Source organism: Cervus elaphus, chromosome 10 (assembly GCF_910594005.1).
Source record: "Cervus elaphus chromosome 10, mCerEla1.1, whole genome shotgun sequence".
In the NCBI taxonomy this organism is placed as follows: domain Eukaryota; kingdom Metazoa; phylum Chordata; class Mammalia; order Artiodactyla; family Cervidae; genus Cervus; species Cervus elaphus.
The window spans coordinates 25,215,655-25,233,311 of NC_057824.1; the positions used below are offsets into that span (position 1 = coordinate 25,215,655).

Consider the following 17,657-nt stretch of genomic DNA (forward strand, 5'->3'; position numbering starts at 1 on the left):
TCCTCCCTCTCTCTCTTGCTTCCTTCCATTCCATGCATATTAAGTGCCAGACACTAGAGCTAAAACAAAGAACAGAACAGCCAATCTCTCTTCCTCTGTGGAATTGACATTCTGATTCCCTATTTGTCTGTAAGTTCTCAGCACTTAGCACGTGGTAGGCACTTAACTGCTTTCATGGCTTGGTGTATCCTCTTCCAGTTTTTTCCTATGTGTATACTAACGTGATACATGATATTTAAATTTTAGATGGAAATGAGATCATGCATTAATACTATGTATGTATGTATATATATATTCTGTAATTCACCACCCCCCACCCCAGCTTAATAGTGTCTTGTGGCCATCTTTCCAGGTTAGAATATGAAAATCGACTTCAGGATTTGCATGTCCCCAAGATGCTATTTGGGCTTCCCAGGTGGTGCTAGTGGTAACATCCCCGCCTGCCAATGCAGAAGATGTAAGAATTGCGGGTTCGATCCCTGGGTCAGGAAGATCCCCTGGAGAAGGGCATGGCAACCCATTCCAGTATTCTTGCCTAGAGAAATCCCATGGACAGAGGGGCCTGCTATGCTACAGTTCATAGGGTCACACACAGTCAAACACAACTGAAGTGACTTAGCAAGCAAGCAAGCAAGATGCTATTTGGAGTCCCTCCGCCCCTTGGAGTCTAGAAAAGACTGGCTTCAACCCAAAGTCATTCCCTGTGGAATCTCAGGGTCAGGTTAGGATTCTGAATGGGCCAGGTGTTCATGTTCTCATGGTCACTTTAGGTCCCTGTTTATGCTTCTTCTGTTAATTTCATTCAATATATTTACTTAATCTCCTACTATTAGACATTTAGGTTATTTCCAGTCTTTTCCTATCACAAACAGTGCTGTAGTAAAAAAGCTTGTTCATCCTTTGTTTTATGTATGGTGAATAAATTGCTGTAACTGGCATTGCTGGGTCAATTTAGCAATATATATTGCTATAGATACAAGTATTATCTATGAATACTGTTCAATTTCCTTCATGGAAGCTATATTTAGATATGTTACAAATTGTGATCTTTGCTTAACTGTGTAAATACACACACACACACTTTTTTTATATTCTTTTCCTTTTTTTGTGTGTGAATTGTTAATCTGCAGGGGCTTTTTACCTGTCAGGGAAACTATTTTTTTGTAACTTAAAGTACAGATATTTTTTCTTAGTTTATTATTTATTTTCTTATCCTTTTTAAAAAGACAGCTGCTTAGTATCCCATAAGTAACTTTAAGCAGTCTCTTTTTGCTAGACATCTTAGTTGTTTTCAGCTGTTATAAATGACACAAATCTTTCTACTAATCTGCAGTGCATCTCTTTATGCTAAATTCCTAAAAGTGGAGCTGCTTGGTGAAAGAAAGTGCTGTGCTGTGCTTAGTCACTCAGTCATGTCCAATTCTTTGTGACTGCATGGACTGTAGTCTGCCAGGCTCCTCTGTCCATGGGAGTCTCCAGGCACGAATACTGGAGTGGGTTGCCATGCCCTCCTCTAGGGGATCTTCCCAACCCAGGGATCGGACCCAGGTCTCCCACATTGCAGGCAAATTCTTTACCATCTGAGCCACCAGGGAAGCCCAGGAATACTGGAGAGGGTAGCCTATTCCCTTTACCAGGGGATCTTCCCGACCCAGGAATTGAACCGGGATTTCCAGTATTACAGGCAGATTCTTAGTCAACTGAGCTACCAGGGAAGCTCTGGTGAAAGAATATGGACTATAAAAAGCCTTTTGATACATATTGGGCCTGGGATATTATATTTTTAAAATCTTGCATTTATTTATTTAACTTTTTTTTTTTTTGGTTGCACTGGGTCTTAGGTGCAGTATGCGGGGCCTTTAGTTGTGGCATGTGGCCTTTAGTTGTGGCATGTGGGATTTAGTTCCCTGACCAAGGATTGAATCCAAACCCCTTGCATTGGGAGCGTGCAGACTTAGCCACTGGACCACCAGGGAAGTTCTTCTTTTTATTATTTAAAAACAACAATTGTTTAGTAGTTTAAAAAAAAAATGCCCCGTGTCCCAGTGGCCCATCCACTCAGAGTGGTGAGTCTAATCTATCCTCCTACCCCTTTTCAGTTGCTCTGTATTATTTTGAAGCAAATCATTTCATTTATAAAGATCAAAGGATATAGAGAGATGCTATCTTTGGATGAGAAATTCACCATCTCTCCCCCCAGTTCTTCTAGATAGTGGCAATGGAAAGCTACCATGATGCTGTTTAGAGTCTTCCTCCTGGAGCCTGCTGCGGGGCGAACATTGAATCCCATCGGCATGCCCCTTCTCTGGAGCTCTGCTCTTGTTTTGCAGACAGGACAAAATGTTCACCCACATGGATGACTCAGCTAGCCTCAAGCCTCTTTAGTTCACTGCAGAATCCCCACAGACCCAAAAGCTTTGCTTCAACTGTACGTTTTCACTTATTTTTTATTCACTCCAGAGGCAGGCAGGAAATTGCCATTGGTCCGTGAATCATGCAGGAATCTTTCCTCTGCCCTTTCCCATCTGGATGTGGCTTCCTTGAAAAATACCCAGGTGGACGGACGCTTCGCCCATGCAGTCTTGACTTCATGGGTGCTGACACCTGGCTGGTGGAGGGCTCTGTCTGTTCCACGGCTGAGCCCCAGAGCCTCGGGGCGTTGCCCAGAGCCTACCCAGGACCCTCCAGGCCATGTTCTGAAAACTCCTCCTGCTTCTGAAAGAAAGAGTTGTTATGCCCCATGTCCCAGTGGCCCCATGTTATGCCCCATGTCCATCCTGAGTTGGCTTCACCCAGGGGGTACTGGGCATTGAAGGGGTTGGGGTGGACACTGTCAGCCAGGCCTGCCTCCTCATTTACACAGCACCAGTTATTGCCAAGACAGCTGCTAACACTCAGAATGTGGGAAGCAGGGAATCAATAGGGGTGCAGCAGTATCATAACAGCCGCTGGCTGCCTGGCTGTCTGCACGAATGACCTGACCCAGTGCTGGCCACCGTGGTGCTGGGGCCTTCCTACCTAGCTCACGAAAGCCTCCAGTGCCCTGCAGCCGGGCATTTCATTATTCTGATTTTACCCAAGAGGTTCTCAGAGAGACCAGGGGACTCAATGAAAGCTATATAGCTTGAGCAGGTCCTGGTACCAGAGTTTTGAATCCAGGTCCTTAAGCTGGAATTTTGCCCCTAAGGTCCTCAACCTTTTGATTCATTTTTAAAATTCATTTTATTTTTATTTGTTTGGCTGTGTCAGGTATTAGTTGTGGCACTTTGGGGAGCTTAGCTGCGGCTCAAGGGCTTGGTTCCCCCCGGCATGTGGGGTTTTAGTTCCTAGACCAGGCATAAAACCTACGTCCCCTGCATTGGAAGGCAGATTCTGAACCACTGGACCACCAGGGAAGTCCTTTGATTCATTTTTTTAAAAACAAAGCAGGTAGAGGTCATAGCAGAGAGGTTGCCCAATCAAATCCCCCTCTGAGGCCCAACCTGGAGAAACCAAGGGCAGTAAGGTCAGGTTGGGGGTGGCATGAACATTCGCTAATGACAGTTTTCTGGGTGTAAGTGATTGACAGATGGAAGCTTCCAGAGGGAAAGTTTGCTTGTAAGTAATGGCTTCTGGCCTCTTTGGGCTACTGTCTGTGTTACTGAGTGCAAGCTCCTATTGCTTGCCCTGTGACAGGACAGTAAATCGAGAGATGAGTTGTTGGGGCAAGGAATAGCAGCTTATTCAGAAAGCCAGAAAACTGAAAGACGGTGAACTAGTGTCACAGAGAGTTGGGCATGACTTAATGATGGAACAACAACAAGTGTCCCAAAGAACCATCTTTCCTGAGTTAGAATTCAGGCTTCCTTTATACAAAAGGGGAGGAGGTAAAGTCCTGATTCTGGTTAGATTCTGGAAGAGATGTCTTAATTTCTTCCTTCTTACAGTCGTTCACATGTGGACCTGGTCAGGAGGTGTTCTATAAGGTAACAAAGGTATTTTTTTTTTTTTTAGTGGAGTGCAGTTTATTACACCGGCGGGCCCAAGGCAGAGTCTCCTCTTAGCCAAGGGCCCCGACCAGCATTTGTGAAAATCTTTTATACCCCATGTGTATGTGTCCAAACCCACCACCCCAATCCCTTGATGCTTACAAAGGAAGGGTAAATACAATCACAAAAAAATATGGAACGCTTCACGAATTTGCGTGTCATCCTTGCGCAGGGGCCATGCTAATCTTCTCTGTATCGTTCCAATCTTAGTATATGTGCTGCCGAAGCGAGCACAACAAAGGTATTTTAGCTTAACATTCATTACACGGGAGCCAAGGTTCTCAGAGATAGGCCATTACGTATGATTTAATCTTATGGGCAATATCCCTTTGGTGATTAACTTGCAGCAAAAGCAATGGAAGACAAAGGGTAAAGTAAAAGAAACAGATCCAATATGGAGTCAGAATTATAGCTAGAGATGAGCAGGGGACCTCTCAGTTCAGCAATGTATTGCAAAGGGGGCTTTGGAATGTTCTCTTGTCACTCTGAATGGACAGCCCTGTACATCCCTGCAGATTGGAGTACTTTGCCCAAGTGGGGATGCTGGGGCTGTGGTCTTCTCTGCCCATCTCATGAGGACTCTGAGCCACCAGGGGAACTATGGAATGTCAACATGGTGGAAATTTGCCCTTCTTATAAAGAGAGGGAAATTTGTACATGGACAGACACCTGGAAGAATACATCTGAGGCATCTGATAGAGGCAAATATTGGAGCTAAGGAATGCCAAGGATTGCAGGCAGTGTCCAGAAGCTGGAAGGAGTGAGGAAGGGTCTAGAGCCTCCAGAAGAACCGACTCTACCAACACCTTGATTTCAGACTGCTGACCTCGGCGGGGGGGGGGGGCGGTGGGGAACCAGGAGATAATACATTTCTGTTGTTTCAAGCCATCTAGTTGTGAAAGTTGTTACCTAGGAAACAAATACAGTTGGTTAATTATTTTGTTTGCTTACTTGCTTATGGTTTTTCTTCCGATTGACAAGACTCTTATTTGTTTATTCTCTCTTGTATCCCTAGTGCCCAGCTGTGGGTTGAACACAGAAAGAACTCGCCACATGCTTTTAGATGAATCAAATCCCTCACATAATCAGCCATAACATCTTGTCAACTGTAGCTTGTCTTGTGTTCATCGCCTTGTATCATGTCCTTCACTCTCACTTTAGGTCATCATCTCCCACTGAGTTTTTTTTGGGCTTGCTGTGCCTGGGCTTTCTCTAGCTGCAGCAAGTGGGCTTCTCATTGCAGTTGCTTCCCTTTTTGGGGAGCACAGGCTTTAGTAGTTTCAGCTCTTGGGCTCAGCAGTTGTGGCTCAAGGGCTTTGTTGTTCCAGGGCATGTGGGATCCTCCCCAAAGAGGGACTGACCCCTTGTCTCCTGCATTGCAGAGAGGATTCTTAACTACTGCACCATCAGAGAAACCCTCTCCCTCTGAATTTTTGCAGGAGCCTTCCATCTTGTCTCCTTGCAGTTTAACTTTTTCTCTTCTTTTTAACACAAATCCAATTTTCTCACTTCCCCATTTTAAACCCTTTATTCTTTCCCTGCTGTCTATATTAGCTGTTGGACCTTGTGTGTGTGGGTATGTGTGAGCATGTGTGTGTTCAGTTGTGTCCAACTTTTTGTGACCCCATGGACTGTAGCCCACCAGGTTCTTCTGTCCATGGAATTTTCCAGGCAAGAATACTGGAGTGCATTGCCATGTCCTTCTCCTGGGGATCTTCCCGACCCAGGGATTGAACCTGCATCTCTTGCGTTGGACCTGGGGCATGCGCCATAAACTCTCAGCCTCAGCCTCAGTTTCCTCATCTGTGGAATGGGAGTAATAATTGTACCTACCTTCCACCAAGTTGATGTGAAGATTAGCTGAGAATCTATTGATTCTCACAGAGCACAATGCCCAGCACATCACAGGGGCCCTGTGAATGCTGGCTTTCACCATTAGGTCAGCATTTGTATGGGATTGAGGCTAGAGACCTGAGGCTATGTAAAATGAGTCCTTTGTTAAGATGGAGAAAAGCATTTTAAAAATCAGGCATTCAAAATTGGCTTGCCCAACAAAGTGATTAAAAAGCAGAGTGTGTCTAGCCTTTTGGCCTGTTAAAGTTTGGAGAAGACATCTATTTTGAAAGCATGAGTTTGCATATCATTAAACACACAATGAAAACACATTAAGTGAAAAACTTAAAGTAGGCTCACATTTATATTAAAATTATATCGTTTGTACCATAGACATAATCTTAAATGTGGGAATAAAGGAATTGATTTTAATCATGGCTCAGAACTGATGCTCTCTATTTCTAAAAACCTCTTAATCAGGAAATTTCCCAAGAGAAATTGTTTAAAATACAGGGTAACACATGTGAGAGCAGTTCCAAAATTTAATGTGTGCAAATTATTCATATATTCATAATTTTATTATAGCATATTGGGTTTGGGGAATCAAGCCCAGGTGAAGAGAAGCTTAAAAGAGGCCCATAAGTGAAATGAATTTAAATATTACAACTACCTTCCTGTCGACCCAGAATGTTCACTAAAGCACTAGCAATTTTAATAAGATTGGAAGTTCTTGTTGATTTGAAAGGCTAAATTGGTGAGAACCTCTCTCTTTTTTTTAAAAGCTTTCTTTCAAAAAAGTCAGACTTTCTGTAGACTTGAACAGTTCTGTAATGTGGTCAGATGCTCTTTTCAAGCTGCTTTGTTTGATTTGGCAAGTTTTAAAAATAGTGCCAGCAGGGAAGATAGTAAATGACTGAAAACAGAAATATGAACTTGGCTTGCTAGTATTATTATTTACTACTTTTTATTAAAATTAGAAATTATCTTAAAAGTTAATAGGTGAGGGACTTCCCTGATGGTCCAGTGGTAAAGACTTCACCTTCCATTGCAGGAGATATAGGTTTCGATTTTGGGTCAGGGAGTTAAGATCCCACATGCCTTGTGGCCCCCCAAATCCAAACATAAAACAGAAGTAATATTGTAACAAATTCAATAAAGACTTTATGAAATGGTCCACATCAAAAGAAAAAAAATCTTTAAAAAGTTAATAGGCGAAGAATGGAACTGGAGGAATCAACCTGCCTGACTTCAGACTCTACTACAAAGCCACAGTCATCAAGACAGTATGGTACTGGCACAAAGACAGAAATATAGATCAATGGAACAGAATAGAAAGCCCAGAGATAAATCCACGAACCTATGGACACCTTATCTTTGACAAAGGAGGCAAGGATATACAATGGAAAAAAGACAACCTCTTTAACAAGTGGTGCTGGGAAAACTGGTCAACCACTTGTAAAAGAATGAAACTAGAACACTTTCTAACACCATACACAAAAATAAACTCAAAATGGATTAAAGATCTAAATGTAAGACCAGAAACTATAAAACTCCTAGAGGAGAACATAGGCAAAACACTCTCCGACATAAATCACAGCAAGATCCTCTATGACCCACCTCCCAGAATATTGGAAATAAAAGCAAAACTAAACAAATGGGATCTAATGAAACTTAAAAGCTTTTGCACTACAAAGGAAACTATAAGTAAGGTGAAAAGACAGCCGTCAGATTGGGAGAAAATAATAGCAAATGAAGAAACAGACAAAGGATTAATCTCAAAAATATACAAGCAACTCCTGAAGCTCAATTCCAGAAAAATAAATGACCCAATCAAAAAATGGGCCAAAGAACTAAACAGACATTTCTCCAAAGAAGACATACAGATGGCTAACAAACACATGAAAAGGTGCTCAACATCACTCATTATTAGAGAAATGCAAATCAAAACCACAATGAGGTACCATTACACGCCAGTCAGGATGGCTGCTATCCAAAAGACTACAAGCAATAAATGCTGGAGAGGGTGTGGAGAAAAGGGAACCCTCTTACACTGTTGGTGGGAATGCAAACTAGTACAGCCACTATGGAAAACAGTGTGGAGATTCCTTAAAAAACTGGAAATAGAACTGCCATATGACCCAGCAATCCCACTCCTGGGCACACACACTGAGGAAACCAGATCTGAAAGAGACACGTGCACCCCAATGTTCATTGCAGCACTGTTTATAATAGCCAGGACATGGAAGCAACCTAGATGCCCATCAGCAGATGAATGGATAAGGAAGCTGTGGTACATATACACCATGGAATATTACTCAGCTGTCAAAAAGAATTCATTTGAATCAGTCCTAATGAGATGGATGAAACTGGAGCCCATTATACAGAGTGAAGTAAGCCAGAAAGATAAAGAACATTACAGCATACTAACACATATATATGGAATTTAGAAAGATGGTAATGATAACCCTATATGCAAAACAGAAAAAGAGACACAGAAATACAGAACAGACTTTTGAACTCTGTGGGAGAATGTGAGGGTGGGATGTTTCAAAAGAACAGCATGTATACTATCTATGGTGAAACAGATCACCAGCCCAGGTGGGATGCATGAGACAAGTGCTCGGGCCTGGTGCACTGGGAAGACCCAGAGGAGTCGGGTGAAGAGGGAGGTGGGAGGGGGGATCGGGATGGGGAATACGTGTAAATCTATGGCTGATTCATATCAATGTATGACAAAACCCACTGAAATGTTGTGAAGTAATTAGCCTCCAACTAATAAAAAAATTAAAAAAAAAAAAAAAAAAAAAAAAAGTTAATAGGCGAGACAGAGAGGCTTTTGGCCAAAGTACAGTAGACTGGGAGGGCACTCTCGTGTGTGTGTGTGTGTGTGGTGTGTTTAATGACCTTTCTGCTTTTCTGATGCATCTATTTCTGGACCCATCTTAGTCATTGCGGATCCTTGGTTTCCTAGAATCACTGAGAGAGGTAAAGACTGTTTGACAAGAAGACTGGAGATTTTCCTGTCTTCTGGGAGCATACCAGGCCATGGAAAATTGAACCATGACTTGGGCCTGTGCCCAGTAGAAAAGGAGAACTCTCTCCACTGTCTTATTTTATTCAGTTCAGTTCAGTCGCTCAGTTGTGTCTGACTCTTTGCAACCCCACGGACTGTAGCACTCCAGGCTTCCCTGTTCATCACCAACTCCCAGAGCCTACTCAATCTCATGTTCATTGCATTGGTGATGCCATCCAATCATCTTATCCTCTGTCATCCCCTTCTTCTCCCACCTTCAATTTTTCCCAGCATCAGGGTCTTTTCCAGTGAGTCAGTTCTTCACATCAGGTGGCCAAAGGATTGGAGTTTCAGCTTCAGCATCAGTCCTTCCAATGAACATTCAGGACTGATTTCCTTTAGGATTGACTGGTTGGATCTCCTTGCAGTCCAAGGGACTCTTAGGAGTCTCCAACACCACAGTTCAAAAGCATCAATTCTTCGATGCTCAGCTTTCTTTATAGTCCAACTCTCACATCCATACATGACTACTGGAAAAACCATAGTTTTGACTAGACGGGCCTTTGTCTTATTTTAAAAAAGTAAAATCTCCTAAAATGGTCTTTTCTTACACACATATAGCTTCACATTGTATACAATGAAAATAATACAGACAGGAACTTTCCTGGTGGTCCAGTGGGTAAGACCCTGTGCACCCAATGCAGGGGGCCCAGATTCAAGCCCTGGTCAGGAAACTAGATCCCACATCCTGCAACTAAAAGATCCCACATACCGCAACCAAACATCCCGTATGCCAAAACGAAGCTTGAAGATCACATGTGCTATAAGCAAGACCCAGAGCAGCCAAACAAAGAAGGAAAGAAAGAAAATAGTACAGATAAAGTGATAGTGTCCCTTGACCCTCTTATTCTCCCCTCCCCCTCTCCACTTGGGACCCTGGTTCCTCATTCCAAGTTCAACAGCCATCGTTGTTACCATTTCCGTGCATCGCCTTCCAGATATTTTCTGTGCATTTGTAAACACGTATGCCTAGAGAAACCGAGTTTGTACATGGTTTCTAATTCACATTTTAAAAAAATTCTAAGCTATACGTGCTCCTAGTTGAAGGCTCCAATCATTAAACAAGTTCTGCAGGAGGAGCAGCAGGCCCAGCCGGCCCAGTTTCTAGCTCCCTGTTCACGCTGCCCTAAAGTGAACACTCTGAACTTGTTCCTGATCCCTCTCTAACTCTCAATAACGTGCTTAGATGTCTACTTCAGATGTTATCAGCTTCAGGCATTGTCGTTTGACTTCCCAGGGTGGAAGAGGCTTTAGGCTTCTGTTTTAGGCTATCGCCAGCAATTGCTCAACCCCCTTCTGTGCTCCTCTCATCGTGGTACCAAAATCTTGGTTAGATCAATATTTGCACTACTATAAACATGGATGTGCCTTTCACAGCTGAGCCATGTTGAATACCATGAAGTTCAGGGGTCTGTTTTTTGTTTTCTTGACATTAGTAATTGTTAAGTTTCCCCATGTGTGTCACATTCTATATTCTCACCACTAATTAAGCTGTAAGCTGTCTCTCCAGATCGTCCCCACTGCTATATGCATTAGGTTTTCCATCAGCCTTATCCCAGAGTGACTCTCCAGGAGTGTTTTGACCTGGTCCATTTGGGACTATCTTCTCTCTAAGCTCCATGTACAGATGTTACTCGGGGAACTTTCTTTCCATCACCCTGGGATTGCTTCTCCTTTCTCTTGAGCTGGGTTTCCTCTTGCCTGGAGATCTTCCTCTTTCTTGGTGTGTTTATTTATTACCCCATCCAGTAGATTTCTAAAGAAAGATACATGGGTATTATGTGTAGTTTTTCTGTAAGAGAGGTCTTATTAGACTGTTGGTCTATATTATTCCTTTTTTCCACTTAGCCTTGTGTTTTGATACTATCTCCCCATTGGTGTGAATAATTTCCCTCTTATTTTAATGGTTGAGTAGATCATAGAAACCCTCTTAACTGAAACAATTGGCATTCTCTGTTGGATACTTGGCTTCCCATGCGGCACTAATGGTAAAGAATCCGTCTGCCAATGCAGGAAACTCCAGTTGGAACCCTGAGTGGGAAATTCCATAGACAGAGGAGCCTGGCAGGTTAAAGTCTATTGGGTTGCAAAGAGTTGGACACGACTGAACATGCATGATACTTCATTGACAATTAGAATCATAAGAAAGACATACAGTGGCAAAGAGTGGCTCAAAGCTCACCAATTCTATTCTATTCTATTTCCTCCCAAGAAGACTCCCCTGCAGTTAGGGTGGGGGCCGTGTACCAGGGATTGACCAAAGATAAGTGAAATATGTAAATGTATGTATTAGGGTTCTCCAGAGGAACAGAACTAATAGGGTATATATAGAGAGATTTTATTATAAGGAATTGATCATGGAGGCTGAGAAGTCCCAAGATTTGTAGTCAGCCAGCTGGACACCCAGAAAGCTAATGGTTTGGTTCTAGTCCAAGTCTGAAGGCTGATATCCCAGTTCCAAGACAATTGGGCACAGAGGGTGGATTTTTGAGCCTTTTTGTTCTATTTAGGTCTTCAATGAATTAGATGAGGCCCACACACACTGGCGAAGGCCATCTGCTTTCCCTAGTCTACCAACTCGATGCTCACCTCATTCAGAAACATCTTTATAGACAGAGGCAGAATAATATTTGACCAATATCTCTGCACCGTGTGGCCCAGTCAAGTTGACACATACTGTGTATCATCGCAATGTGATAGGTCACTTGCAGACCTTGCCCTAATGCCCCTGGTGAATTCCTCTATATAGTCTTTCTTTCCCCTCTGTGGTGCTTTTGGAGGCCACATATTAGAGGTGATGGAGTCAGAGGGAAGGTGCCTGAACCCCTGGTTCACCATCTGTCCATAATGATACTAACAAATGAATGAATGAATAACTGGGGAAGAAGGAAAAGCCCTTCCTTACAGAACAATGCCAACTGTACAAGGAACGATGGAATTAGAAAGTCACCATCTGGCAGCCACCGCAGTGAGAAGTGTTTCGGGCAAAAATCTTCAATGGATGCTAAAATTAGTAGATGAAAGATTGATGAGAAACTGGATATTTGCATAGTTTCAAAATAAATCCGAGTACGATATTTATAAATCAGGAAGGTTAAAAAGTAATAATTTAGAATGGAGAAACCTGGCTGAGACCATCTTAATGAGTAATCCAAATGGACATCACCAGCAATGTGTCAAATAGACCTCCTGTGCCTTTGACATAAAGCACTGAGAGGAACCGATATCACGTCTGTGGTGTTCTGACCACGTGTGCATCAGGGGGGAAAATGCAATGAACTCCAATCAAGGGACATTCTAAAAAAAGAATAGACTTGTGCTCTTTTAAAAATTACTTATCTGTTTATTTATGGCTGTGCTGGGTCTTCTTTGCCGCTTGGACTTTTCTCTGTTTGTGGCAAGCCGGGGCCACTCTCTAGTGGTGGTGCACAGGCTTCTCATTGCAATGGCTTCTCTTGTTGCAGAGCACAGACTCAGTAGTTGTGGAGCATGGACTTAGTTGCCCCCAGGCATGTGGGATCTTCCCAGCTCAGGGATCAAACCCGTGTCTCTTGCATTGACAGGTGAATTCTTTACCACTGAGCCACCAGGAAATCCCTGGGCCTGTGCACTTTTTTTTTTTTTTTAATTTATCTTTTGGCCATGCAGCTTGTGGGATCTTAGTTCCCCCACCAAGGACTGAACCCAGGCCCTCAGCAGTGAGCGGCTTCCCTGGTGGCTCAAATGGTAAAGAATCTGCCTGCAATGCAGGAGACCTGAATTCCATCCCTGGGTCAGGAAGATTCCCCAGAGAAGGGAATGGCTGTCCACTCTAGTATTCTTGCCTGGAGAATTCCATGAACACAGGAGCCTGGTGGGCTACAGTCCATGAGGTCTCAAGGAGTCAGACACTCATTCATTCAGACAGACATTCACTCAGTCAGACTGGGCGAATAACACTCAGCAGTGAAAGCAAGGAATCCTAACCAAGGAGTTCCCAAGAATAATCTTTTTAAAATTTATTTTTATTAGTTTTTTCTATTTTGGGGGCACAGCGCCCTGCATATGGGTTATTAGTTCCCTGACCACAGATCAAACCCAGGTCCCCTGCATTGGAAGCATGGTGTCTTAACCACTGGACCACCAGGGGTGTCCTAAGGGCCTGTGCTCTTTGAGAAATACCCAGACAGTGAAAGGCAAAGATAGAGGAAGAGTTCTAGAGTCAAGGAGAACTGCTCTGTTCCTGGGTTGGATTCTAGACCAGGAAAAATGCTGTTTTCTTTTGCTATTCGTGGGAAATTGGTGAAACCTGAATAAGGTCTTAGATGATAGTATCCATGTTCATTATCACCAATATTAATTTTTCAATTTTAACAATCATACTGTACCTGTGTGATAGAATGTCCTGTTTTTAGGGAATACACACTGACATATTTAAGGGTGAAGATATATCATGTCTGCAAGTTGATTCCTAAATCATTCATAAAAATGACAAAATTATGCATACATAAAGAGAGACCCTGATGCTGGGAAAGATTGAAGGCAAAGGGCGACAGAGGAGATGGTTAGATAGCATCACTGACTCATTGGACATGAATTTGAGCAAACTCCCAGAGATAGTGAAGGTCAGGGAAGCTTGGTGTTCTGCAGTCCATGGGGTCTCAAAGAGTCAGACAAGGCTTAGTGACTGAACAACAAAGAGAGCATGCTCTAGAGAGAGGTAGAATTACGGAGCAAGTGTGAAATATCAGCATTTCTGTAAGTATGAAATTTTGTCAAAACAAAGTTCAGGGAATTTCCTAGTGGTCCAGTAGCTAGGATTTGGCTCTTTCATTGCCAAGGACCTGGGTTCAATCCCTGGTCAGGGAACCAAGATCCTGCAAGCTGCACAGTGTAACCAAAACAAACAAACAAACAAATAAATAAAAACAAAAACAAAATGAAAATTAAAAAGTTAAAAACAAATCGGCATAATAGGGAAACCTTTGTCATCATAAATCTCAATGTTGATTTCACTGCAATGAATTTTCTGAAAAGTAATTTTCAGGTAGGATGTACTTTTTGTTACATAGTGACAATTATCATTGTAATTTTCTTTATTCTATGAAGGGATCCATTAATTAAACATTACATGTGTTTAATGTTTAATTAATGTGAAGTTAAATGTGTCAAAGAAAATATATAGCAACTTGCTTTTTAAAAACGTCTGATGCTTTTAGGCATTTTTGTGGATAGTTTGTATGGTATACTTATTCCACTCAACCTGAGAGGTTTGGGTTCATGGGGCTTACAAAATATCTCACAATATTGACAGCAATAAAAATGTATAAAAATAGAAAAACTCAAGAATGTATTTCTACCAAGAGACATTATTTACCTAAATAAAAACTGATGGGCTTTGGGACTTCTTCGGTGATCCAGTGGTTAAGACTCTGTGTTCCCAATGCAGAGGGCCCGAGTTCAATCCCTAGACAGGGAGGGAGATCCCGCATGCTGCAACTAAGACCTGGTACAGTTGAAAACAAGCAAACAAAAGACCATGCTTATTAAAAAAAAAAAATTGATGTGCTATTATCAAGTCTTTCCAGAGTGTTCAAATTAGTTTTCAAATACACACTAACTCTTTTTATTTTTCACATTTTTACTGGTTTATGTGATATTTATGCAAACAATGATAAGAACAAGTACAAATATAAATAGGTCTGGAAACCCAGACAATTAACTTTTGGAATAAACATGCAGTTCAACAAATGGGAACAAACGTTCACCTCTGTGTGGTAGTTCAGTATCTCCTCCTACTGTTGCTGTGGGCCCCACATGGTTGATCTTATAGACTGGTGAGTATTGATTAGTCCAGCTGGTTGGGTACTTGGAGATCATTAAAAGAAATTCGGTCTTCCCTGGTGGCTCAGTGGTAAAGAATCTGCCTGCTGATGCAGGAGATGCAGGTTCAATCCTTGGGCTAGGAAGATCCCCGAGAGAAGGAAATGGCAATGCACGTCAGTATTCTTGCTTGGGAAATCCCATGGACAGAGGAGTCTGGTGGGCTACAGTCCATAGGGTCTCAGGGTTGAACATGACTTAGAGACTAAACACCACCGCCACCACCACCAAAGGAAATTCACATTTTATTAACTAGTATGCATTTACTGTTTGGCTTCCCTGGTGGCTCAGTGGTAAAGAATCTGCCTGCTGATTCAGGAGATGTGGGTTCGATCTGTGGGTTAGGAAGATCCCCTGGAGATCTTATTTGGCTTAATCATTCCCCTAGTAATTGACATTTCAAGAAGATATTCTAAGACCTGATAATACAGTGTGTTCTAGTTATGACCCATCTCTATGGCAAAACAGATAACAAGAGAGGAAAGGGAAGCCGTGCCTGATACTGTCTTGTTCAGGGGTTTTCAATGCTTCACAGTTGGCAACGCCACTTCTAAATTCAGCATGATGTTTTAAAGAGCCTGATGAGGGTCTTTCTTGATGGTCCAGCTGTAAAGATTCCATCTTCCAGTGTAGGGGACATTGGTTTGATCCCTGGTCGGGGAAACTAAGATCCCACATGCCTCAGGGCAACCAGAGAAAGCTTGCATACCGAAGCAAAGGGCCCAGACGCTGCAACGAAGACCTAATGCAGTCTAAAATAAAATTAAAAAAAAAAGAGCCTTGTTGCTAACATTTTCACGTTGATGGGATTGAGTATCTATTAGAGAAAGCCAGAAGTAGCTCATTGTATTGGTCAGGACTCTAAAATGCAAGACAGGGACTTCCCTGGAGGCCCAGTGGTTAAAGACTCTGTGCTTATAATGCAGCAGCCTTGGGTTCGATCCCTGGTCAGGGAAATAACATCCTACGTTCCGTGTGGCCAAAAAAATAAATTAAAAAATACGTTAAAAAAACACAAGAGACAGAAAAGAAACTCGTAAGTGTTCAAAGGAAAGGAATTTATTGGCATGTATATCTGAAAAATCCCTAACTTTTGGCACTGCTGCCTTCAGAAGTTCAACTAGGTAAACATTTCCATTAAATTTATCTCTTTCTCCCAAATATTGAGATTCATTAAAGGGAGTGAATCATTTATTGGCTGGAGAAATATATCAATTAGTCACATATGCCTGTACATTTTAGTCTATGATGTGTGTATCTGTAATAGCATTTCCTGAAATGGATTCCTTAGGACATCAATTCTGTTAATGTTCTGTGAAAAAGGGTCCATGGTCAGATATGTTTGGGAAACACTGAACTCTGTGCTATACAATAGAACCTCGCTGTTTACCCATCCTGTCGGCGAGAGAATCCCCTCCTGAAACCCCTCCCGTGACAAGGTCTGGGTTCAAGGAGCTGGCACGCAAAGGCGTCTGGACCTCCGGGGATTTCTCGGACCGCTCCACCATCCACTCCCAGGCCTTCGTCCTTTCATCTTCTGATGTTTGGCGTTCTTCTATGTTCCCTAAAAACTAGTCTGACTCTTACCTAAAATCCCTCCTTGAAACCTTTGCATGGCAGCAACACAGTCCCTGGGGGCACATGGGTCCCAATAAACAGGCCTATCTATCCCATAAGCAAAAGTAGATAGAGTCCATTATGAGATTGAGGAGATTCCTTAGGGTGTGATCAGGAGGGAATTCATGAGACCTCTGACCCTTAGGATTACATACCAAAGCTAAGTCCGCCTGGGGCTGAGCTTCCCAAGATAAGGTTTGTAGATGGCTTTTCACAGTTGACTAGCTGCTGCCATTGAATTGTTTAAAAGCTTGTGTAGGTATTGACTGTTATTTATGATGTAACCCGTGATTATGCACCTGGTACAATCTTATCATTCCCCCCTCCTTAAACCTCTTTAAAGGATTATTGGTTTTAGGGTATATAAGCACTGATGTAAAAGAATAAAGTAGTCTTGATCCTGCACTCAACCAAGACTGACTGGCTTTCTTTTCTTCACTGACTCTGTTCATCTGAAGGGAACCCCTGGACTCTGCTAGGGCTGGACCCCGGCACCATCCTATGTAAAAGCTTATATTCTGTATAAAAGGTTACATCTGCTAACTCCAACTTCTCATTCCACCCTTCCTCTAATCCCTTCTTTGGCAACCACCTGTCTGTTCTCTATTTCCATGATTCTATTTCTGGTTCACTTTTGTCATATTTTGGATCCCACATATAAGTGATATCATATGGCTAGAGATATCTTTCTCTTTCTGACTTACTTCACTTAGAATGATAATCTCTAGGTCCACTTGTATTGTGGCACATGTCATTCTTTTTTATGGCTGAGTAGTATTCCGTTGTGTATATGTATCACACTTTCTTTGGCTTCTCAGGTGGCCCAGTAGTAAAGAATCTACCTGCCAATGCTGGAGATGCAGGAGACGTGGGTTTGATCTCTGGGTCAGGAAGATCCCCTGGAGTAGGAAACAGCTACCGACTGCAGCATTCTTGCCTGGAGAATTCCATGGACAGAGGAAACTGGTGGGCTACAGTTCATAAGGTCACAAAGAATCGGACGTGGCTGAGTGACTGAACGCACACCACGTCTTTATGCATTTATCTGTCTATAGACATTTAGGTTGCTTCCATGTCTTGGCGATTGTGAGTAACACTTCTATGAACATGTATCTTTTTGAATTATAGCTTTGTCTGATATATTCCCAGGAGTGGGATTGGTGGATGATTTTTTGTTGAACTTGACATCCTAATGGATGTTAAATAATTAGAGAAAGGCAGGAGTTCAAAGAGGCTGGTCTTCA

The 17,657-nt window shown here is 42.4% G+C and overlaps 1 non-coding gene across 1 annotated transcript; it reads right to left on the reverse strand.

The window, feature by feature from the left end:
* Positions 1-4,155: 4,155 nt before the first annotated feature.
* On the reverse strand, positions 4,156-4,262 carry LOC122702386. The gene has a single exon (XR_006343246.1). It is a non-coding gene; the product is annotated as a U6 spliceosomal RNA (small nuclear RNA).
* Between the last annotated feature and the right edge of the window lie 13,395 nt (positions 4,263-17,657).